At 38.1% G+C, this 20,241-nt stretch overlaps 1 protein-coding gene and 1 long non-coding RNA gene across 2 annotated transcripts in view; one reads left to right on the top strand and one right to left on the bottom strand.

The window, feature by feature from the left end:
- CHMP4C (charged multivesicular body protein 4C) overlaps positions 1-20,241 on the bottom strand; it is a 537,594-nt gene that overhangs the window by 335,525 nt on the left and 181,828 nt on the right. The gene's annotated exons all lie outside the window — the stretch shown is intronic.
- On the top strand, positions 4,225-8,736 carry LOC122816530. The gene is made up of 2 exons (XR_006367085.1): positions 4,225-6,013; positions 6,107-8,736. It is a non-coding gene; the product is annotated as an uncharacterized LOC122816530 (long non-coding RNA).

The raw sequence follows: 20,241 nt of genomic DNA, 5'->3' as shown, positions 1-20,241 counted from the left end.
GGGTTTATTTCTACTGCTTCAGTGTGACTTTCTAACAATACATCAAACATGTGAATTTTTTTTACTGTTTTTGGTACACTGATGTCGCACCAAAATAATTTGAATGTCGAATGGTAATATGATTTAACATAGTAATTCATGTTCTGGTTTATATATAAATATTTTGTAGTACTAGTAAAAGAAGCAAGTGTGGCTGTCTTATAGGTCCTTCCATCTAAGGAACAGACTGCTGTGCTATAATATATCAAGGAGATGTTGTACTGGCAGTAACAGTCATATTATAGGGAGGTACAGTTATATTATAGGGAGGTTCTGCAGTGGAGTTGTAGAAGTGACTTCGGATCGTCTGTGTGGTGGTGCATCAATGGTGTTGACTTATTTCTCTCTTTTTTGTGCCATACAGTATGTTTACACTAATGTTTCGTCCTTCATAGATATTTGGGAAACTGGTTACCTTGAACGTGATAGGAACCTACTGTTGAAATATTCGGAAGCTTCAAGTGCTCCAATCAATACTGCCTCCTCTGCAATGAATACTGCCTCCTCTGCGATGAATACTGCCTCCTCTGCAATGAATACCGCATCCTCTGCAATGAATACTGCCTCCTCTGCATCTGTGAATCGGTAAACAGTTTCATGACAACTGAATAGCATTCCTGATGCCTTACATTGTAGGCATGATCTGTGTGGACAGTAAATCAGATGAAAATTGAGCCACAACATCACTTTATGAACCAGTACAGTAATAGCATTCAAAATGTTTACAAGTAAATGGATAGGATGAGATGGGAGGGTAAATGTGCTCAATGTAAGCAAGCTCTAGTTCCAGATGACCGATTCTTGTATTTGAATTGGCTGTTTAGTGCCAGTAATTGAGAAGCCTATAAAAATTCTGCTGTTTTCTAATTTTGTATAGTATAAAGTTGGCTCTAATACATGTACTAACAACCATTTGTAGTTGCAAGGCCTACTTGGGTGAATTGCAAGACTTGGGTGGGTAGGCAGCTCTAAGAATTGAGGGAGTTTATGAACACTGCAACTTCCATTCCTAACATCTGAATTTCCAAATTTTATTTTTAACAGACAGCCTGGAAAAGGTCCAAAGAAGCTTTCTGGTGCAGCAAATAGAAAAAGAAAGGCTCAGAGAGAATTGCAAGTGGCTAGTTTACGTGCTTCAATGATGCGATTGATGCAGTCTAGTCATACATTAGACAGTGAGCTGCAAGACAGGGACAGTGAAATGCTTCAAGAGGCAGATTTCTCTGAGGTGCCAAGCAGTCCTTCCAGACCAGGTGAAAGTGACAGTTCCTGCCAAAGTCCCAGCGATGCTTGCTGTATGGTAGATGTTGAGGTGCCAAGCAGTCCTTCCAGACCAGGTGAAAGTGACAGTTCCTGCCAAAGTCCCAGCGATGCTTGCTGTATGGTAGATGTTGAGAATACTGGTACTGGATGTACATATAATGAATCTGAGTCACAGGTGTGTGATAATGGCTCTGACCTTGCAGTTGGTAATGCTGAGTGTGTCAGAGAGTGTGGAGCTGAGTCGGTGTCTGGGGCATCCATTGACTCTATTCCTGTGTGGTCAGAGCTAGGAGCAAGTCCTGTATCTGACCAAGTAGTAGATATATGTGAGGAGGAAAATAAGGAAGTAGCTCCAGTAACATGCAGGGAAGTCGATAGTGACCCTGGTAAATGGCCAGATCCCATGGATGATAAAGTTCGCTGTCTGTTAAGTGCTGAAGGGCCTGTTCAGATAATGAATCACACTTTTCCCTATGATGATCACCATAGAAGATTTAATCCTATCTTCTATACAAAAAGACTTACAAATGGTGAGACAGTCAGAAGGTCTTGGTTGGTGTATTCTGAAAGTAGCGACTTAGTATTTTGTTTTTTTTTGCAAACTCTTCAGCAGTACTCATTTAGTTGCCCTGTCTAGTACAGGAACATGTGACTGGAAAAATTTGGGCCAAAAGCTTGTAGAACACGAGCAGTCAGTGAAACATAAAGAAGCTGCTGCTAAGTGGAGTGACTTGCACTTGAGGCTTAAGAATAGCTCCACCATTGATCACCACCGTGAGAACATGATTAAGTCTGAGAGAAAATACTGGAGAAACGTTTTGGAAAGACTTCTTGCAATCTGTCAGTACTTGTCCCAACATAACTTGGCATTTAGGGGTAGTGAGGATCGACTCTTTACAAGTGGTAATGGCAACTTCCTTGGGTTAGTGCAGCTGTTGGGCAAGTTTGATCCAGTAATACAAGAGCATCTTCGTCGGATCAGTAATGCCGAGATCCATGATCACTACTTGGGGAAAACCATTCAGAACGAGTTGATAATGTTAATATCGAAGTTTGTCAGAGACTCTATTTTGCAAAAGATAACAAATGCAAAGTACTACTCTTATATTGGATTGCACTCCTGACTGCAGCCATCAGGAACAGATGTCACTGACTGTCCGTATTGCTGAATGCAATGAAAGTGTGGAAGTTAAGGAGTACTTCTTGTCCTTCCTCCAGGTTACTGAGACTACTGGGGGTTTTCTGACAGACATTGTGTTAAATGAACTCAAAAGTTTGGGAGTTCCCCTCGAAAACTGCAGAGGCCAGGGTTATGACAATGGCTCTAATATGAAGGGGAAACATTCTGGTGTTCAGGCAAGAATCTTGGCCTTAAATCCACGTGCATTTTTTGTACCCTGTGGCTGTCATAATCTCAATCTGGTAATTGGTGATGCTGCAAAGTCTTCTATAGATGCTGTTCCATTCTTTGGTAATCTGCAACGAATGTATACTCTGTTTACATCCTCTACTCAGAGGTACAAAATATTTCGGGATAATGTGTCTGGTCTAACTGTAAAGCCACTGTGTGAGACCAGGTGGGAGTGTAGGGTAGAAAGTGTGAAAGCAGTGAGATACCAAGTGGGTGCAGTTTATGATGCCTTAGTTTCAGTGGCGGAAGTTACAAAAGGGAAGGATCCTAAGGCATATTCAGAAGCAGCATCCCTGAGCATTACAATGAAAAGTGCTAAGTTTTTAATAGCACTGGTAATCTGGTATGATGTATTAGTAAGGGTTGGACAAGTCAGTAAACTTTTACAAAGCTCATCCATGCAGATTGCTCAAGCAGTTCTTCTGCTTGAAGAACTGAAAAGGTTTTTAACAGAATACAGGGCCACAGGGTACGAAAAGGCAAAAGTGACTGCTACTGAGCTAGCTGAAGAACTGGAGGTAGAACTCAAGTTTCCTGGTGCAGATGAGGTGAGACCCAGGAAAAAGAGGAAGCTTTTTGGTTATGAAGGTGACGATGAGTGTCTAACTAGTCCTGAACAGAATTTTAAAATCAACTTTTCAACTCTCTTGTTGATGTTGCACTGTCATCTGTGCAGGACAGGTTCACTCAACTTGCAGCTCATAGTGCTACTTTTGGCTTCCTCTACAACATACAAGACCTCTGTAATGTTTCTGATGATGAGCTATTGCAGCTCTGTAAAGACTTGCAGAATCTTTTAACGCACAATGACTCTGCTGATATCGATGCAGTAGAGCTGTATGAGGAATTGAAAACCCTTTGCCACATTATGCCAAAGGGATTATCAGCACTGGATGTCCTTAATGTAATGAAAAAGCGTGGGTTAGTGGAGATATTCCCACAGGTAGTGGTAGCTCTACGCATTTTGTTGACTTTGCCAGTGACAGTTGCATATGGGGAGAGAAGCTTTTCAAAACTCAAACTAATTAAAACATACTTAAGAAGTACTATGCTACAGGATAGACTTGTGGGCTTGGCTATGATTTCTATTAATAATGAAATATCTTGCCAGATAGACTCTGCTGATATAATTGATAGATTTGCTCAGTGCAAGGCAAGAAAAGTGCGGTTTTAGAAAGTGGTTATGTATGAATCTAACAATGTGCAAATTTTGTATGACTTTACAACAGTTGTAAGCAGAAGGCACAGTAGTTCTGTAGTATGCGAGTTCCTGTAGGGAAGCACTACAGTGGAGTTGGCAGGTAAGCACCAAGTATGGCCAGCTATGCACTTCTATATTGTAACATACCTGAATGGGTATAGCGAAGCCAACTGCACATGTTCTTGCATGTGTACTGAAGGTATAGTTGCCTACTGCCAATAGGATCATTGCCAGTCTTTGATCAATTATCTGACTGGTACAGTATATTTAACATTGTGAAAACAAGCCTACTGATTCTAAGTGACTCAAGTAGAAATGACAGTCTGAACAAGTGTAACATTTCACTGAAACATTGCATCTAGAAATGTCAGACTGTCTGTATTGCTGAATGCAATGAAACTGTGGAAGGAAATGTGTACTTTTCTCCGTCCTCCAGGCTACTGAGACTGCTGCTGGCTTGCTCAGTGACATTGTGGTAAATGAACTGAAGTTGGAGTTCCACAAAACTGCCGTGGCCAGGGTTAGGGTTATGAGAATGGCTGTTAACATGAAAGGAAACTGTTCAGGCAAGAATTTTCTTTACATCCACATGCATTTCTTGCACCCTCTGGCTGTCACACAATCACAATCTAGTAATTGCTGATGCAAACTAACTTTTCAGTAGATGCTGTTTCATTCTTTGGTAATCTGCAATGAATGTACACTGTTTACATTCTAACTCTAGTACAAACTATTTTGGCATGTGTTGGGTCTAACTGTAAAGCCACTTGGACCAGGTTGAAGTGTAAGGAGAAAGTGTCAAAGCAGTGTGATTTGAAGTGGGTGCACTTTGCAATGCCTTGGTTTCAGTGGCAAAACTTACAAAAGGCAAGGATCCTAAGGCATTTCTGAAGCAGCATTGCTGAGCAGTACAATAAGTGTTAAAGTCAACTTTTAACACTCTTGTTGTTGCACTGTCATTTGAGAAGGACTGGTTCACTCCGCTTACAGCTCACAGTGCTACTTTTGGCTTCCTCAACATACAGGAACTCTTGGTAGTTACTGAAAATATTTCAATTGTCTGTTAACCCACTTTGCATTTGCTGATATTGATGCAGTACAGCTGTATGAGGAATTAAACACTGATAATCCCTTTGGAGTAATGTCAGTACTTGATGTCCTTAATGTAATCGTGTATTTGTCTCTTACTAGAGGTAGCGCTGCGCATTTTGTTGGCACTGCATGTGACAGTTGCATCTGGGGAGTGAAGTTTCTCCAAACAAGTACAATGTTACAAGGTAAACCTGTGGGATTGGCTATGATCTGAATTAATAACTGCTCTTGCCAGATGTTATATGCTGATACAACTGATTACAAGGCATGAAAAGTGCAGCTTTTGTAAGTAGCTAGGTAGAGACTGAACAGTGTGCAAAGTATGTATGATTTCACATCTTATGTACTCTATAGTCTGATCCTACAGCGGAAGGCATAACGATACTTTTCAATGCCAGAGTTCCTGTAGGGCAGCAGCACAAAGTACTGTCAACTAGGCACTATTCTGTACTACTGTAACTGGCTTACTTGAACTGCTAGGACAAAGTTGAACCCTATTCTTCTGTCTGCTAATGTTTCTGCATGCATAATGGAAGTAGGGTCATTGCCAGTCTATCTGCCAGTTGCAGTATACAGTTAACTGTGCCAACTGAACACTAGTTGCCTCATGCAGACATGACAATACAAGTGTAACATGTCACATGAAACTGTCTGTTTTGTGAATGCAATGAAACTGGAAGGAAAGGGGTACTTTTTGTCCTTCCATGTTACTGGGACTACTGGTGGATTTCTCACTGACCATGTTAAATGAACTTAAGTTTGGGAATTCCACCAGATAACTGCAGAGGCCAGGGTTATGACATATTGGCTCGAAATATGAAAGGAAACATTCTGGTGTTGCAGGAATCTTGTCTTTAAATCCACATGCATTTTTGTACCCTCGGGCTGTCACAATCTCAATCTTGTAAAAAGTGATGCTGCAAAGTCTTCAGTAGATGTTTCATTCTTTGGTAATCTGCAACGAATGTACACTTTTCAGAGGTACAAAATATTTTGTGATGTGTCAGGTCTATCTGTAAAGCCACTTTGTGAGACCAGGTGGAAGTGTAGGGTAGAAAGTGTCAAAGTGGGTGCACTTTCCAATGCCGTGATGTTGTCAGGTCTATCTGTAAAGCCACTTTGTGAGACCAGGTGGAAGTGTAGGGTAGAAAGTGTCAAGCACCCTAAAGTGGGTGCACTTTCCAATGCCTTGGTTTCAGTGGCAGAACTTACAAAAGATCCTAATGCATATCTGAAGCAGCATGGCTAGCACAAGTGTTAAGTTTTTAATAGCACTGGTGGTCTGGTATGATGCATTAGTGAAGGTTGGAAAAGTCAGTAAACATTTGCAAAGCTCTTCCATGCAAATTGATCAAGCAGTGATTCTGCTTGATGAACTGAAAAGTGTTTTAACATAATACAGGGCCACAAGGTACAAAATGGCAAAAGTAACTACTACTGAGCTAGCAGAAGCACTGGAGGTAGAATTCCAGTTTCCTGGTGCAGATGAGGTGAGACCCAGGAAAGCGGAGGCTTTTATCAACCAAATGACTTAGTCCTGAACAGAATAAAGTCAACTCAACACTCATGTTGATGCAGTCATCTGTGAAGGACGGGTTCACTCAATGTCCAGCTCAGTGCTACTTTTGGCTTCTCTACAACATACAAGAACTCTTGGTAGTTACTGAACATATTTCAATTCTGTCTGTTAACCCAGTTGGAATCTGCTGATATTGATGTAGTACAGCTGTATGAGGAATTAAACACTTTATCACATTACTCCAAAGGGATTCAGTGCTGGATGTCAATGTAATAAAGCGCGTATTACTTGAGATATTCCCACAGGTAGTGGTAGCTCTGCACATTTTGTTGACACTGCTAATGACAGTTGCATCTGGTGAGAGAAGCTTCTCCAAACTACAACTAACATATTTAAGTACTATGTGACAAGATAGACTTGTGGCCTTGGCTATGATCTCAATGAATGAGGTATCTTGCCAGATAGACTATGGTGATATAATTGATTTGCTCAGTGCAAGGCACGATAAGTGCAGCTTTAGTAAGTAGCTAGGTAGGTAATGAATGGTGTGCAAATTATGCATGATTTGACGTCTGATTTAACCTGTAGTCAAGATTTTACAGTGTAAGGCATAACAATTGTGCAGTATGCCAGAGTTCCTGTAGGGAAGCAGTACAGCAAAGTTGGTAGGGAAGCTGAGTACTGTCAGTTGTGCACTTCTCTACTACTGAGACTGGCAAACCTGAATGGCTATAACAAAGTCAAACCCTGTTCTTGCATCTGCTAATGTTTCAGGGAATTGGTTATGGCTAGGCTTGTGTAGACCCTAGGGCCAATCTTGGGTTCATTGTGTAATTAAAGGTGTAGTTGTAGAATGCCAATAGGGTCAGTGCCAGTCTTTAATAAATTACCAGACAATGATACACCACATTTCAGAGGGAATGTGCCAACTGAAATCTCTAAGACTGCAGTAGACATGATTGTACAAGTGTAACATTTCACTGTGAAACATTGCATATAGAAATGTACATCAAATGGCAGCAGGGGAATAAAACCAAACTATTACAATGTCTGAAGCATGAACCAGCTAAATGAGTCTTCAAATTACTCAAGTGTACCTGACAGTTTGGCAATTTAAACATTTTAAGTCACACATTAAATAGAAATGTGTAGTAGCCAGCAATGAAATAAAATCTGACTATTTCAATGTCTTTAACATGAACTATGCCTAACCTTTTCAAAATTACTCAAGCAGACCAGACACTTTTTTTGTTCACGTTACACATTAATTGTGAAGTATTGCATATAGAAATGCATGAATAGCAGCAGATAAAATGTGACAAATTTTGATGTCTAACATTGAAGTGCACCAACTGAAATCTAATGTCTTCAACTTAAGTGGACCTGACAGTTTGTACAAGTTAATCACTTTTTACTGTTGAACACTGCATTTAGAAATGTACACCTAATAGCCAGCAAAGGAATACTTGAATGAATATTGTTGACATGAAGGGTGTCCATTCACGTGGCCCTCACACATTTCATTGTGAAACATGTACATATAGAAATGTACATCTAATGGCAGCAGTGGAATAAAACTCGGACTACAATGTCAAGCATGAACTGAACCAGCTAAATGAATGTCTTGAAGTTACTCATGTGGACCTGACACTTTGCAAGTTAAACATTTAACTGTCAAATATTGCATACAGAAATGTCTAGGAGCCAGCAATTAAATAAAATCTGACAATTTCAATGTCTAACATTAATTGTGCCAACTGAAACCCAATGTTTTAAATCAAGCAGACTGGACAGTTTTTACAAGTGAAACACTTTTTATTGTTGAAGACTGCAGTTGGAAATGTTCATCTGGTAGCCAGCAAAGGAATAATTAAATGACAATTTCCAATGTCTTTCACATGAAGTGACAATTCAAGTGCACCTGGCAGTTTATACAAGTGTCAAACATGCATATAGAACTGTACATGTAATGGGAGAGCAATGCAATAAAGTCATCTGACAATTTATGAACTGTATAAAGTAAATGTCTAGCAGCCAGCAATGAAATAAAATCTGACTATTTCAATGTCTCTAGCATTAATTGTGCCAACTGAAACCTGTTTTCAAATTGGTCAACCAGACCTGACAGTTTGTACAAATGCAAAATTTTACTGTCAAAGATTGCATATAAAAATGTACTTGACAAGTAATGGAATAAATCATTTGACACTATCGATGTCTCTCGCCTTAAATATGTCTTCAAATTACTTGCATTGACATGGTGGCTGAAAGTAGTACACTGCTGTTTAAAACTGAATTTAAAGGTCCCATATCCATCTGCAACCCATAATGGATAAACACTGCCAATACAATTCTGAAATCTGCTTAGTGTTAAGTTGTATGCAAAGTTCAAGACATTACTGACTGTAGTAACACTGCTTTCCTTTTTGGCCTCTGGGCCAGCATACAGCTGCAGCACCACCACATCACTATGTAGCTGTCTGAAGTATGTAGACTTGATTGCTGACCTGTGAAGAGCATGAAGCACATCAGGGTATATAGTAAAAATGTAGAGTTGCTGCTACACTAGACCAAATGAGAACTTCTACACAAACATCAATGAAACATCAATGCACATTGCAAAAAAAGTTAATACTGTCTCATGACTGCAGATGAACACTACACAAGCAACAGATCAACCAGGTTTAAGGATATTCAGCCTTCAATTGCAGTCAACTAAACTACAAGATGTCTTACAGTATTACTTGGATTTTCATGCATTTAAACATGGAAAGAACTGGAATGTTTTGTGGGAGTGACCCTTCTGTGGGCGTGGCTCAAATAGGGGTGTTCCTTGTGTTCTGTGTGGGTGGGGCTTAAGGGGCGCCAGAGCAGTGCTTTCGCCTAGGGCGCTGTTTGAGCTAAGGCCGGCCCTGTATATACTAACATGTAAACAATAAATTTAAAATCAAACAGCAACTAGTAAACCTATATAAAGGTAAAATGCAAGGTTACTAAGGAGAAATGACTCCATAAGTGCGTGGCAGTGTACAGAAATTCACTCTGAAAAAAAAGCAAGCAACCCCCCTCCCCCACAAGAGTATACAACATGACAATGGTATGTATCAACGTCATAGGCTTCTCGGTTTCAGTAACGGATATAATGTGATAGTCTCATTAAGGCCTGGGGGGGCATTGGCATGGCAACTAATCTGCCAAAAAAGTTCTAGGACTTCCAACAGGACATCAAAGGGTCCTTCACGGCTGTCGGGTGATATGGTATCAATTGCTTTAAAACTGAAATTATGGCTAGGGTTGTCAATAATATGTTTAGCAAGTGCATTCTCTGTTTTCTTTTTCTTGATTGCGTATAGGTGTTCGTAGACCCGTTCTTGTAGTTTCCTATCAGTTTTTCCTAAATAAAATGAAGGACAAGCCTGGAACTGTGCCAAGTAAATTACTTTGGTTGACGAGCAGTTGAATTTATATTTGAGGTCATATGTAATGTTCCTTACTGTGAATGTCTGCCCTGTAATCATATGTGCACTGATACATACCTACTCTCTGTGTTCCTAGTGACACATTGTTTTGTAATATCTGTTTCAAGTTTCTCCCTTTTTTCCAGACAATCTTTGGCTTAGGTGGTAATTTTTTACTCAGAACACCATCGTTAGATATGATGTTCCAATTTTTATTAATGATGAGAGAAATAAAGTTACTGTCTAAGCTATAGGGAGTAATAAAGGAAACATTAATATACATGGGTTCACTAGTACTTACAGGAACGGGTACTTGATTCAAGGCATTAAGAATCGGGATATAGGTACCTGCTTCTCTTTTTGATCCAACCTCAGACATAACTTCATCAATAAGGTGTTTAGGATAACCTCTCATGGTAAACATAGAACACAAAAGACTACATTCATCATGAAAATCATCGTTCCTTGATACCATTCGGGCCACCCGTACGAATTGACCTTTTACAACAGACTTTTTCTGATAAAGGGGATGGCAGCTTGAATAGTGTAATAAAGTATTAGAATAGGTACCTTTCCTGTGTATGTTAGCATAGTAAACTTTGTTTTTAAGGTCCTTCCTTAAATCTACATCTAAATAACTAATCCTGTGTCTATTGAAGTTGGATGTAAAAGTTAGAAAGTTAAAAATAGAATTAAAAAATTATACTAATTCATGTGCTGTATCTTCATTCCCTTCAATTAGAATAAAAATGTCATCTAAAAAGCGTGTATAGTACCTGATCTTATTCGTAAGGTCATGATTTCTACTTGTTATATCCTGTTCCCAATAGGCCATAACTAGATTGGCGAAACTAGCGCTGCAAGGTGAACCCATGGCCACCCCTATTTTTTGTAAATAAATATTATTATTGAAGGTAAAAAAATTATAGGACAACACTAAATCAAGCATTTGTTCAACTAATTCTACCTCAAGTGTAGGTGCTTGGTGCTTTCTCAACATATAGCCAACATATTCAATACCTTCTGTGTGTGGTATACATGTATATAAATCTTTAACGTCGACTGTTAAGAAATTAAATGAATCATTATACTCGACGTTGTTGATATTATACAAAAAAGACCACGGATCCTTAAATATGTTTTTTTCTTTCAGTACATATTTTTTCAAAATTGAATCAATAATTTTGGCACATGGATACGTCATACTATTACGTCCATCTACTAGTGGTCGCATGGGGGGGTTAATTAAGGACTTATGAATCCTGGGGATGCCGAAAAGAATAGGAATCTTGGGTGCAAGCATGTTCAAATAATTAAATGTAGTCAAGTCAATCCTTCCCTCTATAAAGAAGTCGTTAAATGTAGATTTTATGACTTTATACGCTTGATACATTTCGTTCTTGGAAGATAATTGATAAGCAGTATTGTCGAGGAGAGATTACATTTTCTCAATATATTGTGATTGTGTCATTATAACCAAACCACCACCCTTGTCAGGTTGAATAATCCGAATAGCAGTATTTTTTAATAATGTGAGAGACAATCTGCCCTCTTTGGAAATATTAGGTCATACATTAAACTGTTTAAGTAAAGCATATTCCTAAAGTCGTTTTCGCACATTAATTTAAAGGCTGCCAAAACTGGATGTGTCGGTGGAATAAATGTACTTGCTATATGAAACTTGTTGTCAACTGGATTTGTATTACTAAAATACATGCACAAATTTAATTTCCTCAAAAACAACTTAAAATCAAAAATAGTTGTGAGTAAATTAGCCCGACAGGTAGGAACAAATTAATGACCACGGGCTAATAATTCAATAATATTTGGTGTAACATAAACTGAAGAAAAATTGAAAATTTTAAAGTCTTTAGATGAATTATATAAAATAGTCAAATGGTTTGAAGTATCAAGGCTTACCTCCCCCTCCTCCCTCGGTTGTTGGTGTTGTCCCTGTTCCGATAGTTGGGGCTGTAATAAGTGGTTTTCCGTAAATTGTAATGAGAAGCTCCTGTCCGAAAATTTGAGGAGCGCTGTGGGGTCCCAACATGGGATACCTGTTCAGCACTGTTGTTATCATTCTCTTGGTAAAAAGATCGGTTGTTATTGCTACTAAATCCATTTTCTTATTAATATTATTTCTTTCTTCATTTTGGCCTATGATGTTACTTTGAAGGGTAGCCATAGAAGTAAAATTAACGTTATTCTGGGAGGGGGGAGGTTTAGGGTATGCTAACCTAATACTGTACACTATTCTGTCCCTTTTCAGTTTCTTGCATTTTCCTTTCTTAATTTTATCAATACATTGGTCTATGCTAAAGAAAATCCTGTCATAGTCATATTGGTAACGAATAAAATTTGAATGCTGTTGAATTGTCTCATTTAAGTTGGTAGTTATCTGCATAATTTATGTGGCTTGCAGTTCATAATGTTTGCATATCATTTCTAAAAGCTTGCAGCCATGTCTGTTGAAAAGTTGAACTAAGTCTTTGTGGAATAGTGAACCATCCACTAGGCCAGTAGGGTATTGCCAAGAACGCAACCCTTTTGGCACTATGCCTTCACTTAGGCACTCACGAAAATAGGCAATCTCAGTTTTCAACTTTTTATATTTTATCAAATGGTGGTCAAGTTGCTTTAATAGAGTAGAAATGTCTGTTAGATCCTCGGCCGGTTGCTCCCTGGTTACACTTGTAGTTGGTAATTGAAATGTTAGTGGTTCGGATAACCATTCGGTTTAAGAGGGTGCCCCAATAAGCCCTTTGGATCGTTAATTATTGCTGTTTGACGTATTACCCCTTAGGTCATTGTTATTAACTTGGGTCGGTAGTACAGATGCATTACAATTAGATTCATTTCTGTTGGATACAGGTGGAGTGCGGACCTCTTTGTTAGTGTTAGCACTGTTGTTACAGCTCTGTATTTGGTTGTTACGCAGATTTTCTACTTTTTTGGTTAAAGCTTCAACTTGTTTCGAAAGTGCTTCAACCAAAGGTATTAAGAGTGTGTTCTGTTAAGATCAATATCAGGACTGGGTGATATATCTTCAGCCATGACAAACCAACAAACGCAAAAAGTAACAAACAAGTGAAAACAAAAACCAGAAGACAAAATTACCCTGTACTTGTGAACGCCAAGGGAATTCTTGTATAGTCCATACTTGTAAATTCTCCACACTCAAATGGCTGCTGTAGACAGAATCCAGGATAAAATCAGTTATGTTAGATGCTAAATAAATGTCCACAAAGAGGTTTGATTCTTTGATGCGATTTATTCATATATGTATGTGTGTATATATATATATATATATATATATATATATATATATATATATATATATATATATATATAAAAATATATATTTTTTATATTTGTCTTATATTTAGTATTTATTTAGATACTGTAATAATGACATCTCAGCGATGCTTTTAATCTTTTTAATGGTTCTGAAGTTTTGTTGATTTTATTTTAAATTCATTCATAGATTCATCTCAGTATTTAAACCTTGGTTTTTGTCAGAATCTGTTTGTCTGAAGAAGTCCCACTATTAGTGGAACGAAAAGCGCTTCACAGTATTGGTTCAATAAAGCTTTTGGAGAAATCTTTTTTACTACTTGATTCATATGGATATTTTGTCGCATAGGACCTCTTTGTGGACATTTATTTAGCATCTAACATAACTGATTTTATCCTGGATTCTGTCTACAGCAGCCATTTGAGTGTGGAGAATTTACAAGTGTGGACTATACAAGAATTCCCTTGGCGTTCACAAGTACAGGGTAATTTTGTCTTCTGGTTTTTGTTTTCACTTGTTTGTTACTTTTTGCGTTTGTTGGTCTGTCATGCCTGAAGACATATCACCCAGTCCTGATATTGATCTTAATAATCAACAGAACACACTCTTAATACCTTTGGTTGAAGCACTTTCGAAACAAGTTGAAGCTTTAACCAAAAAAGTAGAAAATCTGTGTAACAACCAAACACAGAGCTGTAACAACAGTGCTAACACTAACAAAGAGGTCCGCACTCCACCTGTATCTAACAGAAATTAATCTAATTGTAATGCATCTGTACTACCGACCCAAGTTAATAACAATGACCTAAGGGGTAATAAATCAAAAAGCAATAATCAACGATCCAAAGGGCTTATTGGGGCACCCCTCTTTAACCGAATAGTTATCTGAACCACTAACATTTCAATTACCAACTACAAGTGTAACCAGGGAGCAACCGGCCGAGGATCCAACAGACATTTCTACTCTATTAAAGCAACTTGACCACCATTTGATAAAATATAAAAAGTTGAAAAATGAGATTGCCTATTTTCGTGAGTGCCTAAGTGAAGGCATAGTGCCAAAAGGGTTGCGTTCTTAGCAATGCCATACTGGCCTAGTGGATGGTTCACCATTCCACAAAGACTTAGCTCAACTTTTCAACAGACATGGCTGCGAGCTTTTAGAAATGATATGCAAACATTATGAACTGCAAGCCACAGAAATTATGCAGATAGCTACCAACTTAAATGAGACAATTCAACAGCATTCGAATTTTATTCATTACCAATATGACTATGACAGGATTTTCTTTAGCATAGACCAATATATTGATAAAATTAAGGAAGGAAAATGCAAGAAACTGAAAAGGGACAGAATAGCGTACAGTAACGGGTTAGCATACCCTAAACCTCCCCCCTCCCAGAATAACGTTAATTTTACTTCTATGGCTACCCTTCAAAGTAACATCATAGGCCAAAATGAAGAAAGAAATAATATTAATGAAGAAAATGGATTTAGTAACAACAACCGATCTTTTTACCAAGAGAATGATAACAACAGTGCTGAACAGGTATCCCATGTTGGGACCCCACAGCGCTCCTTAAATTTTCGGACAGGAGCCTCTCATTACAATTTACGGAAAACCACTTATTACAGCCCCAACTATCGGAACAGGAACAACACCAACACCAACAACTGAGGGAGGAGGGGGAGGTAAGCCTCGATACTTCAAACCATTTGACTATTTTATACAATTCATCTAAAGACTTTAAACTTTAAAATTTTTCTTCAGTTTATGTTACACCAAATATTATTGAATTATTAGCCCGTGGTCATTAATTTGTTCCTACCTGTCGGGCTAATTTAGTCACAACTATTGTTGATTTTAAGTTGTTTTTGAGGAAATTAAATTTGTGCATGTATTTTAGTAATACAAATCCAGTTGACAACAAGTTTCATATAGCAAGTACATTTATTCCACCGACACATCCAGTTTTGGCAGCCTTTGAATTAATGTGCGAAAACGACTTTAGGAATATGCTTTACTTAAACAGTTTAATGTACGACCTAATATTTCCAAAGAGGACAGATTGTCTCTCACATTATTAAAAATTACTGCCATTTGGATTATTCAACCTGACAAGGGTGGTGGTTTAGTTATAATGACACAATCACAATATATTGAGAAAATGGAATCTCTCCTCGACAATACTGCTTATCAATTATCTTCCAAGAACAAAATGTATCAAGCGTATAAAATCATAAAATCTACATTTAACGACTTCTTTATAGAGGGAAGGATTGACTTGACTACATTTAATTATTTGAACATGCTTGCACCCAAGATTCCTATTCTTTTCGGCATCCCCAAGATTCATAAGTCCTTAATTAACCCCCCATGCGACCACTAGTAGATGGACGTAATAGTATGATGTATCCATGTGCCAAAATTATTGATTCAATTTTGAAAAAATATGTACTGAAAGAAAAAAACATATGTACGGATTCGTGGTCTTTTTTGTATAATATCAACAACATCGAGTATAATGATTCATTTAATTTCTTAACAGTCGACGTTAAAGATTTATATACATGTATACCACACACAGAAGGTATTGAATATGTTAGCTATATGTTGAGAAAGCACCAAGCACCTACACTTGAGGTAGAATTAGTTGAACAAATGCTTGATTTAGTGTTGTCCTATCATTTTTTTACCTTCAATAATAATAATATTTATTTACAAAAAATAGGGGTGGCCATGGGTTCACCTTGCGGCGCTAGTTTTGCCAATCTAGTCATGGCCTATTGGGAACAGGATATAACAAGTAGAAATCATGACCTTACGAATAAGATCAGGTACTATACACGCTTTTTAGATGATATTTTTATTCTAACTGAAGGGAATGAAGATACAGAACATGAATTAGTATCATTTTTTAATTCTATTTCTAACTTTCTAACTTTTACATCCAACTTCAATAGACACAGGATTAGTTATTTAGATGTAGATTTAAGGAAGGACCTTAAAAACAAAGTTTACTATGCTAACATACACAGGAAAGATACCTATTCTAATACTTTATTACACTATTCAAGCTGCCATCCCCTTCATCAGAAAAGGTCTGTTGTAAAAGGTCAATTTGTACGGGCGGCCCAAATGGTATCAAGGAATGATGACTTTCAAGAAGAATGTAGTCTTTTGTGTTCTATGTTTACCATGAGAGGTTATCCTAAACACCTTATTGATGAAGTTATGTCTGAGGTTGGATCAAAAAGAGAAGCAGGTACCTATATCCTGATTCTTAATGCCTTGAATCAAGTACCCGTCCCTGTAAGTACTAGTGAACCCATGTATATTAATGTTTCCTTTATTACTCCCTATAGCTTAGACAGTAACTTTATTTCTCTCATCATTAATAAAAATTGGAACATCATATCTAACGATGGTGTTCTGAGTAAAAAATTACCACCTAAGCCAAAGATTGTCTGGAAAAAAGGGAGAAACTTGAAACAGATATTACAAAACAATGTGTCACTAGGAACACAGAGAGTGGGTATGTATCAGTGGAATATGTGTAATTATTGTGCACATATGATTACAGGGCAGACATTCACAGTAAGGAACATTACATATGACCTCAAATATAAATTCAACTGCTTGTCAACCAAAGTAATTTACTTGGCACAGTGCCAGGCTTGTCCATCATTTTATTTATGAAAAACTGATAGGAAACTACGAGAACGGGTCTACGAACACCTATACGCAATCAAGAAAAAGAAAACAGAGAATGCACTTGCTAAACATATTATTGACAACCCTAGCCATAATTTCAGTTTTAAAGCAATTGATACCATATCACCCGACAGCCGTGAAGGACCCTTTGAAGTCTTGTTGGAAGTCCTAGAACTTTTTTGGCAGATTAGGTGCCATGCCAATGCCCCCCCAGGCCTTAATGAGACTATCACATTATATCCGTTACTGAAACTGAGAAGCCTACGACGTTGATACATACCATTGTCATGTTGTATACTCTTGTGGGGGAGGGGGGGTTGCTTGCTTTTTTTTCAGAGTGAATTTCTGTACACTACCGCACACTTATGGAGTAATTTCTCCTTAGTAACCTTGCATTTTACCTTTATATAGGTTTACTAGTTGCTGTTTGATTTTAAATTTATTGTTTACATGTTAGTATATATACTTTTACCTTATTTCTTTTACAATTCAAATACACATGCTTTCTACATGACCTGGCTACATTAATTGCAATATTTAATAGTTCTTTGTTCAGGTGCCACTGTATATCCTGAACATATATTTATGACTTTTGTTAGACTTTGTAGTTAGGTATGTGTTTTAGGTGGGATTCTGACCAGACTATTGTAGTTCTAATGTGACTTTGTACCATCTTCCAATAGCAATTTCCCACAACAACGTTCTTTCTTTTTTTATAATCTCTCGATTCTTTGATGTGATTTATTCATATATGTATTCAGTGCTCAAGTTGAGTAACTTTTGTACATACTGGTTTTTGTTTGTTACTGCTCATTCCTTAGTCTGAAACATGTAGTAATATATAGATGTGATTTGTATTACCATATACACTTTATATATTTTTATATTTGTCTTATATTTAGTATTTATTTAGATACTGTAATAATGACATCTCAGCGATGCTTTTAATCTTTTTAATGGTTCTGAAGTTTTGTTGATTTTATTTTAAATTCATTCATAGATTCATCTCATTAGCTGTTAGGACACTATACCTTTAACTAATTGAAGCATAGAATTGTAACCTAGCAACGGCACCTTTTTGGTGCCAAAACCAGTATTCAAACCTTGTTTTTTGTCAGAATCTGTTTGTCTGAAGAAGTCCCACTATTAGTGGGACGAAAAGTGCTTCACAGTATTGGTTCAATAAAGCTTTAGGAGAAATCTTTTTTCCTACTTGATTCATATGGATATTTTGTCGCATAGAACCTCTTTGTGGACATTTATTTAGCATCTAACATAACTGATTTTATCCTGGATTCTGTCTACAGCAGCCATTTGAGTGTGGAGAATTTACAAGTGTGGACTATACAAGAATTCCCTTGGTGTTCACAAATACAGAGTAATTTTGTCTTCTGGTTTTTGTTTTCAAAGATTTGGTCCTGTTTAAGTAGAATCTTAGCTGTCTGTGTACGTCCAATGAATGCAGAATCTGCTCCCTCTTGTTCTGCGGATTTGGGTAAAATGTTGGCAGGTGAATTGTTTGGTTAAGAGCCACACTGGATACCACCTTAGGCATAAAAGGAGGCTTGATCCTGAGGGACATCCTGTCCGGGTAAAATGTAATAAAAGGCTCCACAGCCATGAAAGCCTGTAGTTCTGAAACCCTTCTTGCTGAAGTGATTGCCAACAGGAAAGCTGTTTTCCAAGATAAAAAAATTATATCCACAGTAGCTGCTGGTTCAAAAGGAGGTAGGGTGAGTTTTTCCAGCACAAAACTGAGGTCCCATGCAGGAGTTCGTGATCTTCTGGGAGGCCTTAAATTTTTGGCCCCTCTAAGATACTGTTTAAGCAGAGGATGAGAAAAGAGGGGAGGCTCTGTGTTGTAATGAGCTGAGATGGCAGAGGCATGGATTTTTATTGAAGAAAAAGATAGGCCCTTATCAAGCATCTCAGTCAAATACTGTAAAATCTGAGGGATACTGGGCTTTGCTGTGTCCGTTCCTTGTGCTTGGTTCCAAGCACAGAATCTCTTCCATTTATCAGCATAAGATTTTCTAGTACTAGGCTGTCTGGTTTCCAAAATGACATCCATCACAGATTTACTGAGAGGTGTTGTTTGAATAATTAAATGATCAGCCATGCTGCAAGGTTCAGAGTTTGGAGCTGAGTGTGCAGAATTTGATTGTTCTGCTGAGACAGTAGATGAGGTATTTGAGGCAAGTACCAAGGAGGGAGTTGAGACATATACCTTAAAATTGGGTACCAGTGCTGGCGAGGCCAGTCCAGAGCAACTAGGATCATTTTTGTTTTTTCCTGTCTGACCTTTAGTATGACCTTGGAGGGAAGAGGCAGGGAGGGGGAAGGAATAGACTGATATGTTTTTCCAACTGAAGGATAGGGCATCCACTTTTCATGCTTGTCTGTGATAAGTCCTTGTGCAGAATTTGTCCAGTTGACAATTTTGGTGAGAGGCAAATAGATCTATGTCTAGGCTCCCCCATTTCTGTATTAACATGCTGAAGATTTGTGGATCCAGTTTCCACTCATGTGGGTCCATAAGATTTCTGCTTAGGTCGTCTGCCAGAGTATTTTGTTTTCCTGGCAGGAATTGAGCTTGAAGATGTATTTGGCAAGTCAAAGCTGTGTTCCACAATGCAATGGCTAGTCTGCAAAGGGGGTAGGAATGTGTACCCCCCCCTGCTTGTTTACGTACCACATAACCGTGATGTTGTCCGTCTTTATCAGTAGTTGTCCTGGATGAAGTAAGTGCTTGAAGGCTGTCAAGAGCATTTTGTACAGCTAGCGTCTCTTTCTGGGTGATATATAGATGCATTTGTTTTGGGCTCCATTTGCCCTGAATGCATCTCCCCGCCAGGTGGGCCCCCCAAGCATAGTCTGATGTGTCTGTACTTAGAGTTTGGGTGGCAGGGGGTAGAGTGAATGACAGTCCTTTGTTTTGGTGACATGTCTCTGCCCACCAAAGAAACTCCTGTTGTAGGCAGGGAATGAGAGGAATCATTGTTTCCAGACTGTGACAATGTTGACTCCATAAACTTTTTAGGTACCACTGAAGTTTCCTCATATGCAGTCTCGCATATGGAATTAGTAGAATGCAGGATGCCATGAACCCCAAAGCCTGCAGAATTTGTCTTGCAGATAACTGGGTTTTTGTTGCCATTTGTTTGAAGTATGTTGTCAGTTGCCTTTGTTTGTCTGGCGTAAGGTAAGCCATCTGGGCAGTTGTATTCAAGCTTGCCCCCAGGAATGT

The sequence above is a fragment of the Protopterus annectens genome, chromosome 12.part0, assembly GCF_019279795.1.
Source record: "Protopterus annectens isolate FY-2018-M chromosome 12.part0, PAN1.0, whole genome shotgun sequence".
Lineage (NCBI taxonomy): Eukaryota > Metazoa > Chordata > Ceratodontiformes > Protopteridae > Protopterus > Protopterus annectens.
This window is presented reverse-complemented; position numbering and strand designations above follow the sequence as displayed.